This window comes from Mya arenaria, chromosome 10, assembly GCF_026914265.1.
Source record: "Mya arenaria isolate MELC-2E11 chromosome 10, ASM2691426v1".
Taxonomy (NCBI): domain Eukaryota; kingdom Metazoa; phylum Mollusca; class Bivalvia; order Myida; family Myidae; genus Mya; species Mya arenaria.
The window spans coordinates 43,553,209-43,566,339 of NC_069131.1; positions in this window are offsets into that span (position 1 = coordinate 43,553,209).

The window sequence follows — 13,131 nt, forward strand, 5'->3', positions numbered from 1 at the left end:
ACATTAGTAGTTAAGAAATGTCATATATTAAAGAAAGTTATATATTTAGCAAAAAATATTCCCATTTTTAATTGCAATCACTATTACAGACAGTTAAGTTCTAATTCTTAATGGTAAACATTTTGGTCTACCATTTTGCACTCAACCATACATGTTTATAAATTTAGCGTTAATATAATTATTTTGATTAGGCAAGAAATGTGTTACATGGAATTTTGTCAGCGTCTTTTTTGTAACGAGTGCACTATGTTTTCATAACGTGTCAAAATGCCATTAAATCAACGTGTTGTTATGGAATAAAAGGGTATACCTGTCTTATTGCCAATACAACATTAATTACATTTTAACCTGTTTCGTTAAAGACAAGTACTAAATGATAGCAACTGATCTGAAGTTAATATTTCATTTTAGCTGCTCTAGATCCTATCCGAAATTTCACACCCAGTTTTATGTTACACTGCTATTAGAAAAAATACCAAACTGTTAAAATAATGGTGTGTAAATGGCCCCAATTATATGTCTTGATAAACGATTAATAACAGACTTCAACCAAAAATTACGGAATATAATACGTAAAAGAAGTAAGTCTATCAGAGATGATTTTATATTTTAGTACTGTATCAACTAACGTTGCCCCTATAGAACAGCTGAGTGTAGGATGATATCCCCCCCGGATGATTGCCCCCCCCCCCCGACATTAGCCCCTAGGACCATATCCCACCCGGATGATAGCCCTCCCAGACAATAGCCCCCCCCCCCCCCCCGAGACAATAGCCCCCCTGCATATATATAAATGACTTTACATATAAAACATCTTCAAAAGAAATAAAACATATAATGTCATTATCGCATTAAGGATTATCACCCTATTAAATAACTAAAGGTCAATGCAAATGATAATTTAAGGTGAGAACTTACTGATCAAAGATTATTAAATAAGTGCTTAGTCAACAAATAACAGAGAAAACAATTAACTTTTAAAATAATAAATGTTTCATTTTAAAATCACATGCTTTCCCATTTATTTTTCACTATTCATGATTTTTTTTCATTGATTTATGCCTTTGGGTTGTTTCATTTTATAATAAAAATCATTGTTTTGCAAATTTGCTTAAATAAACTGGTTATAATATGCATTTCAATATTGGGGGGGGGGGGGATATCGTCCGTTTTTTCACTAAGACGGGGGGGGGGGGTATCTTCCGGGAGGGCTATGGTCCTAGGGGCTAATGTCTTAGGGGGGGGGGGGCAATCATCCGGGGGGTGGATATTATCCGTACCTCAGAACAGCTATACCTAATTATGGCTAAATCTAAAATCGTCCAAAACTGAAATTTTCTATCGCAACGTATAGTAAAAGGACGGGTCAACTTTATGACCCTCATAAATTCTGTATTTCTTACCTGCCTTAATCGTACACTGCGTCCAGTAGATAAATAAGTGCTAATCTAGCGTATCTTAACGCTACTATTGCACTGAGAGGAGAAATCGATAGAGACCGTCGCGGGTCTCGGGGAGAATGCGGGTCAAAAAGGCCCACTCCCAGAAAGGCCCTGTACCAGAAAGGCCCAGTGCCAGAAAGGCCCGGTCCAGAAAGGCCCAGTTTGATGTTTTATCTTTGATAACTGTCGTTATCTTAGACATATAGAAGTGAATATTTATTAAAATGGCATAATGTCTTAAATAATATTTTAAATCATTTCAGGAATTCGGAATTGCACCATTTTTAGTGGGTACAGAAAAAAATCAAACGGTGTGACATTAACATTTTTTATTGACAGACATAATACATTTTTCACAAGGTTAATGTTAATGTGTTTAACAATGTAACATGATTGCTGACTGAGAAATGTGGCAGCAAATCGCGTACGCAGCCGATATACATCACCAATCCTTCCAAGATATTCAGAAGTCCTCATGTCTCCATTCAAGTACTCGTCTGCGAGTCTGATACCTTGGACATCGTTGTTGGTGCGAGTGGTCTGTCTGAACACAGACCAATCCTCCACCGCAAAGATGGGATTCCTCATCCACTGCCTCTCGATGTAGGAGGTGAGCGCAAGGGTGGCTTCAGTTGTCGCTGTCCCTGCCAGCTTATTAACGGCACGGCGGATATGACTGGCAGACAGGAACTGCAAGGCCAGCAGCATCCTTACGAAGTTGAATACGCCGACTCTACGGCGCTAAGTCTAAGCTAGCCCCACGCTCTATACATGCCGCCAAACCGCCTGGGACCAATGAAAGGCACACCCTTTCATCTCCTTTCCAGGAAATACCTCCCTGACCGTCAGTCAGACAGCTGAAAATATAGCATTCAAGAACTCATCGCTGTTGATAAACCCGCGGTCAACCTGTCAACACATTTATTTCAATTTGTTTATAAAACTGATAATTTGGCTTCAGCCTATGATACGATCTCTTACAGTAACTTTTTATTTTAAATAGTTTAGAAATCTTATAACCTCGAAATCTAGAGTCTTTGGTTCATCTGGTCTGAGCTGTGCCCGCGCACAGTTGGCAGCCCGCTTCAACAAAGATTTCTTTGGACACGTCGTCTGGGCCACGGTGCTCGAGAAAAACTTCTTCTGCAATCGTCATTTCCGGCCATTTATCCCTATATATAAAAATTTATGTATTTTATTTTGTTTTGTTTTCGCTAGATATTTAACTCACCGTCAGTTCTAGCGTCAGCATGTAGGCATCTTTATCTTCAACTGTAGTGGATGGCTGCAGACACGGACGGCACACAAACGTCAACCCTGCCTCATTCTTTGTCGCCTCCCGATACATAGCAATGGAAATTCTTGAATAAAACATGTTCGTGCATTGAAAACACGAGATTAAAATACATTATCAACATTTCTATTTTCTAAAACATGTTGCTTTGTGTATTACTTACCACATATATCCAAGGTGACCATATACCATACAGTCAAATATTAACCCTGATAAGCTCCAAAGTTGGCAATGAAAGAAAAAAGAAACATCAAGATACATAAAAACGTATGTCTTATACCGTTATTACAGAAATTTGGACATATATAATAGGTTTTTAATAACTTATCCACAAACTCGTATGCTACGGGTTTTTATAGCTTGGTTTACGAAATGTAGGGCCCGATTCATCAAAGAAAACAGAAAAAAAGTTTTGGGGAATGTTTTACATATTTAAAATAATCTGATTTTTAATAAATTGGTAAACTTGAAAATCAATGACAATTCATTACATATAACAGTAGAATTGATATAATGTAGGAACTGTACGTTACCCAACTATACAACAATCATGACCGTGTCATTGTCTTATTACCTCCCTTTTCTTCAATCAATATATTTTAGCTTACAAGTGTAACATTTATTGAAAATATAAACAGTGTAACTCTGATAATTTTGTTTCAAAAAGAATGTTTAAACGAATTTCTTCTTAGTTAAAATATGAACATTATTTGTTTATAAAGCAATATGGTATTCTTAGAAGGAAGTCACGTGATATGCAAATATCGTAGTGACGTTTAGTGCACTAAATTTAGACTATAGTTTCGGTTTTATGACATGTTTGTTATAACGTTGAAACGTATTTTTTTATCAAACACTTAAAAAATGTAACAGATTTTAAGAGAAGACATTTGGATATACATACATTTCCATAAGTTTATATTACTAAAATATACCGTGACTGCGACTTTAAACATAAAGGATATTTGTGGCTATATTTAGATAAATAGATGAATATAACGATTTTTTCTATGCTAAAGAAGTTAAAACTTCTTGAAGCTAAGGTTCTTAAGCTTAATTTGTAGGCATTTGATCAAAGACATTTTTTCTTTAAAGTATTTCGTTACTGATCCTTTTCTTTATAACAGTTGTAACAAAAGTTACAAAACCATATTAATACTTTTTATTAATATGTAATATTAAAAAATGAGGGTCGAAACGTCTCCGTAATCAGGGGCCGAAATGTCTACAGGATGGAACTGATTTGGTAAGGGCCGAGAAGGTTACCGTTTCAACAAGGGGCCGATTTGTTTGGTAGCCACAGCATACCTAGACAGGATTTAGTTCGACGCAAGAAAAACGGAAACTTTGACAACAATAACTTGAACATGGATGAAAGTCTCGACTGGAAGTAATAAATGACTTGTTGACAAGAAAGCTTCAACTTGTTCCTGCGTGTCATACATTTTCGCGACACAAGTACTATTTCTGTTGTACACCATGCCTCGTTCAAACAAAACAGATGTTAAACTTGATGCGGTGTCCTTAAGTTTAACAAACGACGATATAGAGAGTATCGCTAATGCTGTAGCCCGTCGTAAAAATGAAAAGTTTGATATTCTTGAAGATAAAATTAATAAACTTGATGATAATATGATCAGGAAGGGTATGACTAAAATTACGAAAATAAGGTTATTTTTTATGAAAATAAAGTTATTTTCGTGAAAATAAGATTTTGATAAAAATCTGGTAAGTTTTGGCGAAAATATTTTTTTTGATAAAAATGTAGTTCAAATCAAATCAAAAATCTTAAAATAGGGTTAGTTTGGGCTTAAATAACATATTTTGACAATAATGTACTTAGTTTGGGCTTAAATAAAGTTATTTTCGCGAAAATAAGATTTTGATAAAAATCTGGTAAGTTTTGGCAAAAATAACATTTTTTCGCGAAAATAACCCTATTTTCGTATTTTAGTCATACCGCTCAGAAACTGCGTTCAAAAGCCAGAGTTTGAGAAAACTAAATGTAATGTCAGAGTTGCAAGATATCAGCATGATAATTTGGAACAATACACTAGGCGGGAAAACATTCGTATACATGGTGTGCAGGAGACTAGTGATGTTCCTCTTGTATCCACGGTTCTTACCATTCTAAATGACATTATTAAATTCAAGTCCCAGGATGACGAAGCTAACGTTAGTGAAGATGGCACTCCGTCGCCTTTCCTGATTGAGAGTGATATAAGTACATGTCACAGAGTTGGTGGTAAAACCAACGGTGCTGGCAAACCCAGACAGATTATCGTTAGATTTGTGTCCAGGCAGAGTGTTCACCTAGTCTTCAGAAATAAGAAGAATCTTGCCTTAATGGAAAAGTATAAAAACATATTCATCACTGATGATCTCACTCAACTCCGTATGGAACTTACACTGTCATAAGGATGGAAAGCAGTATACGGTTGCCACGCCAGATAAATCTGCAAGTATTGGACATAGAAGTGGACCTGAAAAGACTTGGACTGGAAGCACTAGAATAGGAAAAGGAGGAGGATGGCATTTGGGACAGTGATTCTGACCAGCATTTAAATATCAGTGACCTTTTCAATGATCAGCAACATTCTGATCTCAACCCAACTCAACTCAACTATACTTTATTGTAAATAAAGGCCTCCGGCCCAGAATACAACATAACATTGTAAATAGTATATAATTGAAACAGTGCCCCCTTGCTATCTCGATTATCTATCGGTTTTCAATAGCAATCATTATTTTTTAAACATAGTATGCTAAATCCTTTAAAGTGTATGCATCTTGGGTACTCATTAAGATAATAAATGGTAACTTTGGTGTAAATAATAAGACCATGTATTTATACATTGACTTTAAAAACCATTTCTCGTAATTGTGCAATGCCCCCCCCCCCCCATTCCTAAAGACAATAATTTCTATCTTTTTTAGGTTTACTTGCATGGCGGTATCATGGCAAAAACTTGAAATTGCATTGAGTTGTAATTGAAGGTTATTTGTTGTATCCGCACAGTTCGCTATATCGTCAGCATACATGAGACAGTAAATATCTGGAAAATTATTGGTAATGGAAATGGCATTCCTGCATTTTTCTAACTAAATTTGCAACTAAATCATTAATATAAAGAGAAAATATTATCGGAGAATTCAAATCACCTTGTCTAGTGCCAATATTACATATAAATCCTTGAGTAATAGTATTTCTGTCAATTTCAACATGTGCACGTAGTTTCGAGTACATGGATGTCAGAACTACTAATAATTTCCCATTCATACCTTTCCCTGCCAAACTAGAGAACAACTTAAAGTGTACTAATAAATCAAAGTCTTTTTAAAATCGACGTAAAGAACATAGAAGCGACCACATGGCCTTGTAATATACTTTTAAACCATACTTTGTAGGCAAAATAAGTTATCCACCACCAAATACCCCGACCTAAATCCCGCCTGTGATTCCTCAATAATATTCTGAGTATCCGCCCAAGCATATATGCGGTCATTTATTATACTTAAGAATACTTTATATTTTATAGTTTATACATAACATTTATTAATGATATGCCCCTATAATTGTTTGGGTTTTGCTTGTAACCTGATTTAAAGGTCGGAACAATAATACTTTCACTACAAGAATCTGGAAATTCACCTGTGTCTAAAATGCGATTGAATAACATATTGAAAATCGGTGTTATACTAAGGTAGTGTTTTTATAGAATTCTGCCCCTATTCCATCTTTACCGTGTGATTTGCCTATTTTAAATTTCTGTAAACTTTTCTCTATATCGTCATTTGAAATAGGACGATTTAAATGGTCGTTGACGGCAGCGGTCGCGTTTTGAATACTATCAGAATTAATATTTTCAATCGGTACCTGATTTTCCTTGTATAATAACGATTTAAAGTGCTTTGTCCAGTCGTTAGGTGAAATAACATTACTCTCCAATAAATGCACTTTTGAGCATTTTACTAACCGCCAAAATGTCTTAGGATTATCTCTAGACTGTATAAGTGAGGCGCGTTTATTTCTCTTATAAGACAACTTTTTTGCCGTACATAGATTTTTAAACGATGTTCTACGCGCCTTATAATTAAGAAAATCTGTATTATTATTCGTCCATCGAAAACGTCTCAAAGATGAATATTTATCCCTCTTTGCCTGTGTACAACTTAAATCCCACCATGCTGGTTGGGAAAATTCAATATTGGATACATTCAAATAATTTTGAAGAGACTATGTGGTAATCAACAATACTATGGCCTTTGTTTGCAATACAAGTGAAATTGCCATCACAATCGCCGGGCAATCTACCATTTACCAGGTGTATATTATGTGTACAACTTACATCAATTAAAGTTATACCAAAACGGTTGACCTCCGTATCTTTACTTTTACGTGGCAAGTCAAACTCATCTTGACCATAATCAACTTCCATATTATACAAATAATTTAAGTTATCTGATATAATATAATCATTTAGATCTTTCGTTCGAGCATTAAAATCGCCCGTGAAATACAAATAACCGTCCGGAAATCTATCTTTTAATATCGTAATATTACTTTCAAATAGTAATATGCCAATCTCCAAGAGAATGGTAAATGCCAAATGGTAGATCCCTCCGGTGAGATATATGCAAAATATATGATAATATCCTTCATGTTTTCATAAACACTAGAACTCATATAAAGTACTATACAGTCTTTAAAATCAGTGCATATCTGCTTGATAAAGCCTGATATAATCAAACTGTCTCTTACAAAAACACTAACTCCCCCGCTATTTCTAATTGCATTATAATGCTTTTCTCGTACACAGTCAAAATGACAGTAAGATGAAAGAAACGAATCGTACTCCGATTTAAAATTACTCCATGTCTCTAATAACCCGATAATATCAAATTTATTTAAATAATTCTTTGTGTGAATGTCATCGCTCAATTTAGCTAATCCGTTTAAATTCCAGCTTAGAATGTTAAAGTGTTTATAAATATAAGCACGTGGTTGTAGTAAATCAACTGAGCCTTGACCAAGTCCCTAGTCACCTTTCACTTCGGCTGTCGTTTCGTCATCCTCTTTCTCATCATTCTTATTGTTTAGTTAATGTTAATAAGTTATAAATTGTTAGTCTGAATGTATGTGGTCTTTCTTTTAAACTAAAATATTCAAATTTTGATGATTTTATTAGGAAGTATGACATTATTTGCTTGAATGAAACACAATTAGATGAGTTTGATAATATTAATGTACAAGGTTACAAATTCTTTAGAATTAATAGAAAACAGTTTGTTAAAAAATCTGGTGGTGTTGGGGTATTGGTATGCAATAGGCTTTGGAGTAAAATTTGCTTTTTTGAAAATTCAAATGAAAACTGTGTGTTTGGAGCAATTGACATCACTCCTGAGGGTTCTCGTTATTCAAGTATTGAAATATTTGATCAAATTGAATCTGATATTGTTGATTTTCGATCTGAAGGTATTTTAGTCTGTATGATAGGTGATTTCAATGCTCGTTCTGGTTTATTGTCTTATTTTATTTCTGTTGATCAACATCTTTCGGATGAGTTACTTGATATTGAAACTGAAATACTATTGAATAAGAATAATCTTGATGTTCTACGTTTTCCTTCAGAAAGATATTCTAAGATAATGTCGCGGGGTCAATTTGCCCTGCTCTATATGTTTGTGTTAGTGTCATATGTCTACATGTCTACATGTATGTTTATCCAGTACACGTACTTTCCAAGTCCATCTTTCTTGTGATAATCCATTTTCCTATTCTTCCATTCCTTTCAGTCATTCCTATCATTCACTAATTCATATACTAATTTCACTTTCATTTTCGCTTTCACTTTCTATATTTATTAAAGTAGTTCGCCTCGTGCACAGCTGGTGGCGGTATTTTCCTCGTGCACAGCGCACTCATAATTTGTCGATGGAGACGTAAACATCGTTGGATAAATTTGGAAACATTATTGTTTCATTTCTTTATAAAAGTGTATTTGGATAATTCCAGGTATGATTTATTACTATAATATACATGTTGGCATTGTGTGAATTTGTCTTTTGTGTAATTTGATGTATTAGCACTCATAATTTGTCGATGGAGACGTAAACATCGTTGGATAAATTTGGAAACATTATTGTTTCATTTCTTTATAAAAGTGTATTTGGATAATTCCAGTCGCCCTGAGAGACGAACCATTTTCATTCGCGACAATAAGATAAGATAATCTTTATTTAAAGTCGGTTATTATAAACATAAACAACACTAGCTGATAGCTATTTTCCGACATAATAGATTATCCAGTAACAGACAAACAAAAGACCTGAAAATATTCAAGAGCATAATATCACATGTTAATTAAAATGTTAAGACATAGGTTATAATGATTATAGGCTTCATTACCAGATACATCAAAAGTTACAAGATAAGACATTTTTATGATTTAAATACTGGTCCAATGCATTAAGTGAAATTTAAATAGTAACAGTAAGACACAAAACATGTAATTTAAACAGCAATACATGTTTAAGTGATAAGATAGTTGTTAGCGGCTATTACAAAGCAATTCAACATATAGGACAGATTTCTACTATATACACAAATAAGATGCTGGAGGTGAACGCTAATCGTTTTCTAAAAAATATATATAAGACGAAAAGAAAGTAAGACACTGAAGAAAAATCACGCATTACGATGCATAGATAAAAAATGGGTATAAAAGATCCTATTATCACCACGGTCAGACCTGTGGTGAACTGATTAGCATTCACTTCAAGCATAGGAATAAAACCAGACAACAGAAAAGCAAAAGCTTTTTGCTAAGAAAAAAGATGATGCATTACTTACGTACTAAAATGTTCTTCTAATAATAAAACAGGAACACACAGAAATAATATGACAATAAGCTATGAAGAGGTTATTATATTGGTCATGCACATCATTTGGAGAGTATATAAACAGATAACAAAAGCACATAGTTCACATTTCATGCATAAAGCAACTAAGACACATTTCATCTACAGCTATACATTTGTTATACAAGCACAAGCAGTGGTTAGTAAAGCTTACAAGCACATACGGTAAAAGGAATAACAGGAAAGCGGTTAAACTATACACACATAGAGCATTTACATTTGCTGCCACTCCAAGTATGGATCAGTCTCTTAAACTCTTTGAAATCAGTGGTTGTGCGTAATTCGTTTGGCAGACTGTTCCATACTTGGGTGGCCTCAAAACGAAAGCTTTTCTTACCATAAGTAACTGTATTTACACTTGGAATGTCGAGCATGTTTTTTATGTCTGAAAGAGTAATGTTTAGATTTAACAGAGACAAGTTCTTGTATGTAAATGGGAGATAACTTATGTAAGCATTTGTAAACTTCAACAGCGATTTGTCTTAGCCTGCTTATATGAAGGGTTGGCATATTTACCCTTTCTAAAAGCTGTTTATAACTCGATGTGTAATCATTAAAGACTAATTTCAGAGCTCTATATTGCAATTTTTCTAGTTTTTCAGTGTTTTGTTGATTACAGAAATGCCATACTAAAGGGCAGTAGTTAAAATTGGAACGGGCACACCATTTGTAGATAAGTAATTTTGTATCTTGTGTGAGATGTTTAGACAATCTTGACAGGACATTTATTTGCCGGGCTGATTTCTTACAAATAGTTGCAACATGAGCATCAAAGTTTAACATTGAATCAATTTCTACTCCTAAGAGTTTAACACTCTCTTCACATTGTATTTCTGAGTTTTCAATTCTGAAGGAATCTATTATATTATATTATATTATATATTCTGAAGATTATACTTGTAATAATTATGGTCGTAGATTTATTGATCTATGTAAAACACTTGATGTGCATATTGCCAATGGCAGATTGTTAAAATATGCCTTTATTGGTAATTTTACCTGTAAAAATGCAAGTGTTGTTGATTATGTTGTATTATCTCCAGAACTTTTTCCTTATATTAGAAATTTCGAAATTTTGTCTTTTGATTCTTTATTGTGAGATGTCCATAATCGTGTTTACATAACTGTTGGAGCGGCTCCATTACCTGTTGTTGAAGATATTTCTAATGATATTAACGATGACGCCAATAATGTCAAATCTACTTGGAATCCTGATAATTTGAATGATTTTATAAATTGTATAGATCAAGAAAGTGTTGAACAACTGTCTTTGTTTATTGATAGGATTCAAGTAGACGGTCCTTGTACATCAGATTTGATTAATGATATTACTATAAAAACAGGAAAAATACTTACTGATGCAGCTGATAAATGTAATTTGTTCAAAGTTTAAAAGAAACGAAATAGTTTTAAAAGTAAGACTAACCCATGGTTTGATAATGAATGTAAGACTAAACAAAAATAATTGTATGGTTCAAAACAAAAATATAGACGATTTCGCTGACTTTGTAATTTTGTAAGCTTGGCACTCTAATAGCAAACCAACAATTTTTTGTAGACTTGATTGCTTTTTGGCATCAAATGAACTCTTCAATAAAGTTATCGCATGCAAAATAAAACCCGGTTTTAAATCTGACCACTCACTAGTAAGGATACAAATTAATTTAAATAAAAATAACCGAGGTCCAGGATATTTTAAATTTAATAACTCAATCCTTGCAGATAACAATTTTCAAAATCAAATCAAGCGATGTATAACAGAGATCGTAGAATTAAATAGAGAATCAAACCCAAATACCCTATGGGAAATAATTAAAGGCCGCATCCGTGATGAATCTATAAAGTATTCAAGCAATAAAAAGAAAACAACAATAGAACATGAAAAAGAAATTTTGAAAAACATTACTAAAATTGAACAAGAACTTCTGGAATCGAACAACGCCGAAATACTGGATAAACTTAATCAAATAAAAGAAAAACTCGATAAAATTAATGAAGAAAAAATAAAAGGTATATTACTACGGTCTAAAGCAGAATGGATAGAAGGTTTTGAAAAGAACACAAAATATTTCGCTAATTTAGAAAAGAAACGTGCACAGCATAAAACAATCACACAATTAAATATTGATGAAAATATTGAAACTGATAAACGTAAAATATTAGAGTATGTAAAGTCGTATTATGAATCTTTATACAGACAGGACGAAAATATAGAAGACTCTATTAATTCACGATTTCTGACAAACATTACAAACACTATTACTGAAGAAAACATGCATCCCGAACATTTATCAGAAACTGAATGCTATAATGCTCTTAAAGATATGAAGCTTGATAAAAGCCCAGGGTCTGACGGTTTGACTGCAGAATTTTACAAAATGTTTTGGAATGAAATAAAAACTTATCTAAAAGCCTCACTCAATTTTTCATTAGACAACGACAATCTTACTCAGCTACAAAAACAAAGCGTCATAACACTTCTTCCAAAAAAGACAAGGACACAAGTAACATCAGTAACTGGAGACCTATTTCCTTATTAAACATTGACTATAAAATAGCTTCAAAAGCAATTGCTAATAGGATAAAACCCCTGCTAAATAATATAATCGGTACTGAACAAATAGGATTTATAAAAGGAAGATATATTGGGGAAAATGTTCGTATTTTACAAGAAGCTATTAATTTTGTAAATGAAAATGATATAAATGGCCTCATATTTTTTTCAGACTTTAACAAAGCATTCGACAGCTTAGATCACAAATTTATGTTTGAATGTCTTAGAAAATTTAATTTCAGTGAAAATATAATTAAATGGGTTCGATTATTTTATAAAAATGCAATGGCTTGTGTTACCAACAATGGTTATCTTTCTGACTTTTTCAACATTAAAAAAGGTGTACGCCAAGGATGCCCGTTATCTCCGTACTTATTCCTTATCTGTATAGAAGCGCTTGCTGTTGAAATCAATACAAACAAAAATATTAAAGGTATAAATGTATATAATACGGAACTGAAACAAACCTTATTTGCTGATGATGCCAGTTTCCTTATGGATGGAACACAAAAATCTTTCGAAGAGCTTATGATTAGTCTAAACGATTTTGGAAAAGTTTCAGGGTTAACATTAAATAAAGCTAAATGTGCAGTTTTACGATTAGGTCCACTTAAATACGCTGACATACCGTTTTGTAAGAAATATAATTGGCAAATCACCAAAACATCTGCGCTAGGCATTACATTTACCAACGGCAAAGTTGAGATGGAAAAAGTAAACTTCACTGATAAGATTTTAGAATTTGAGGCATGTCTTGAAAAATGGAAAAAATGGAATCTTTCGTTACTTGGCAAAATCACTGTAAAAACGTTTACGTTCCCAAAACTTCTGTTCCCACTAACTGTCTTGGAAACACCATCTGAGACATGTTTAAAAATGATACAAAACAAAATGTACAAATTCTTATGGAATGGAAAACC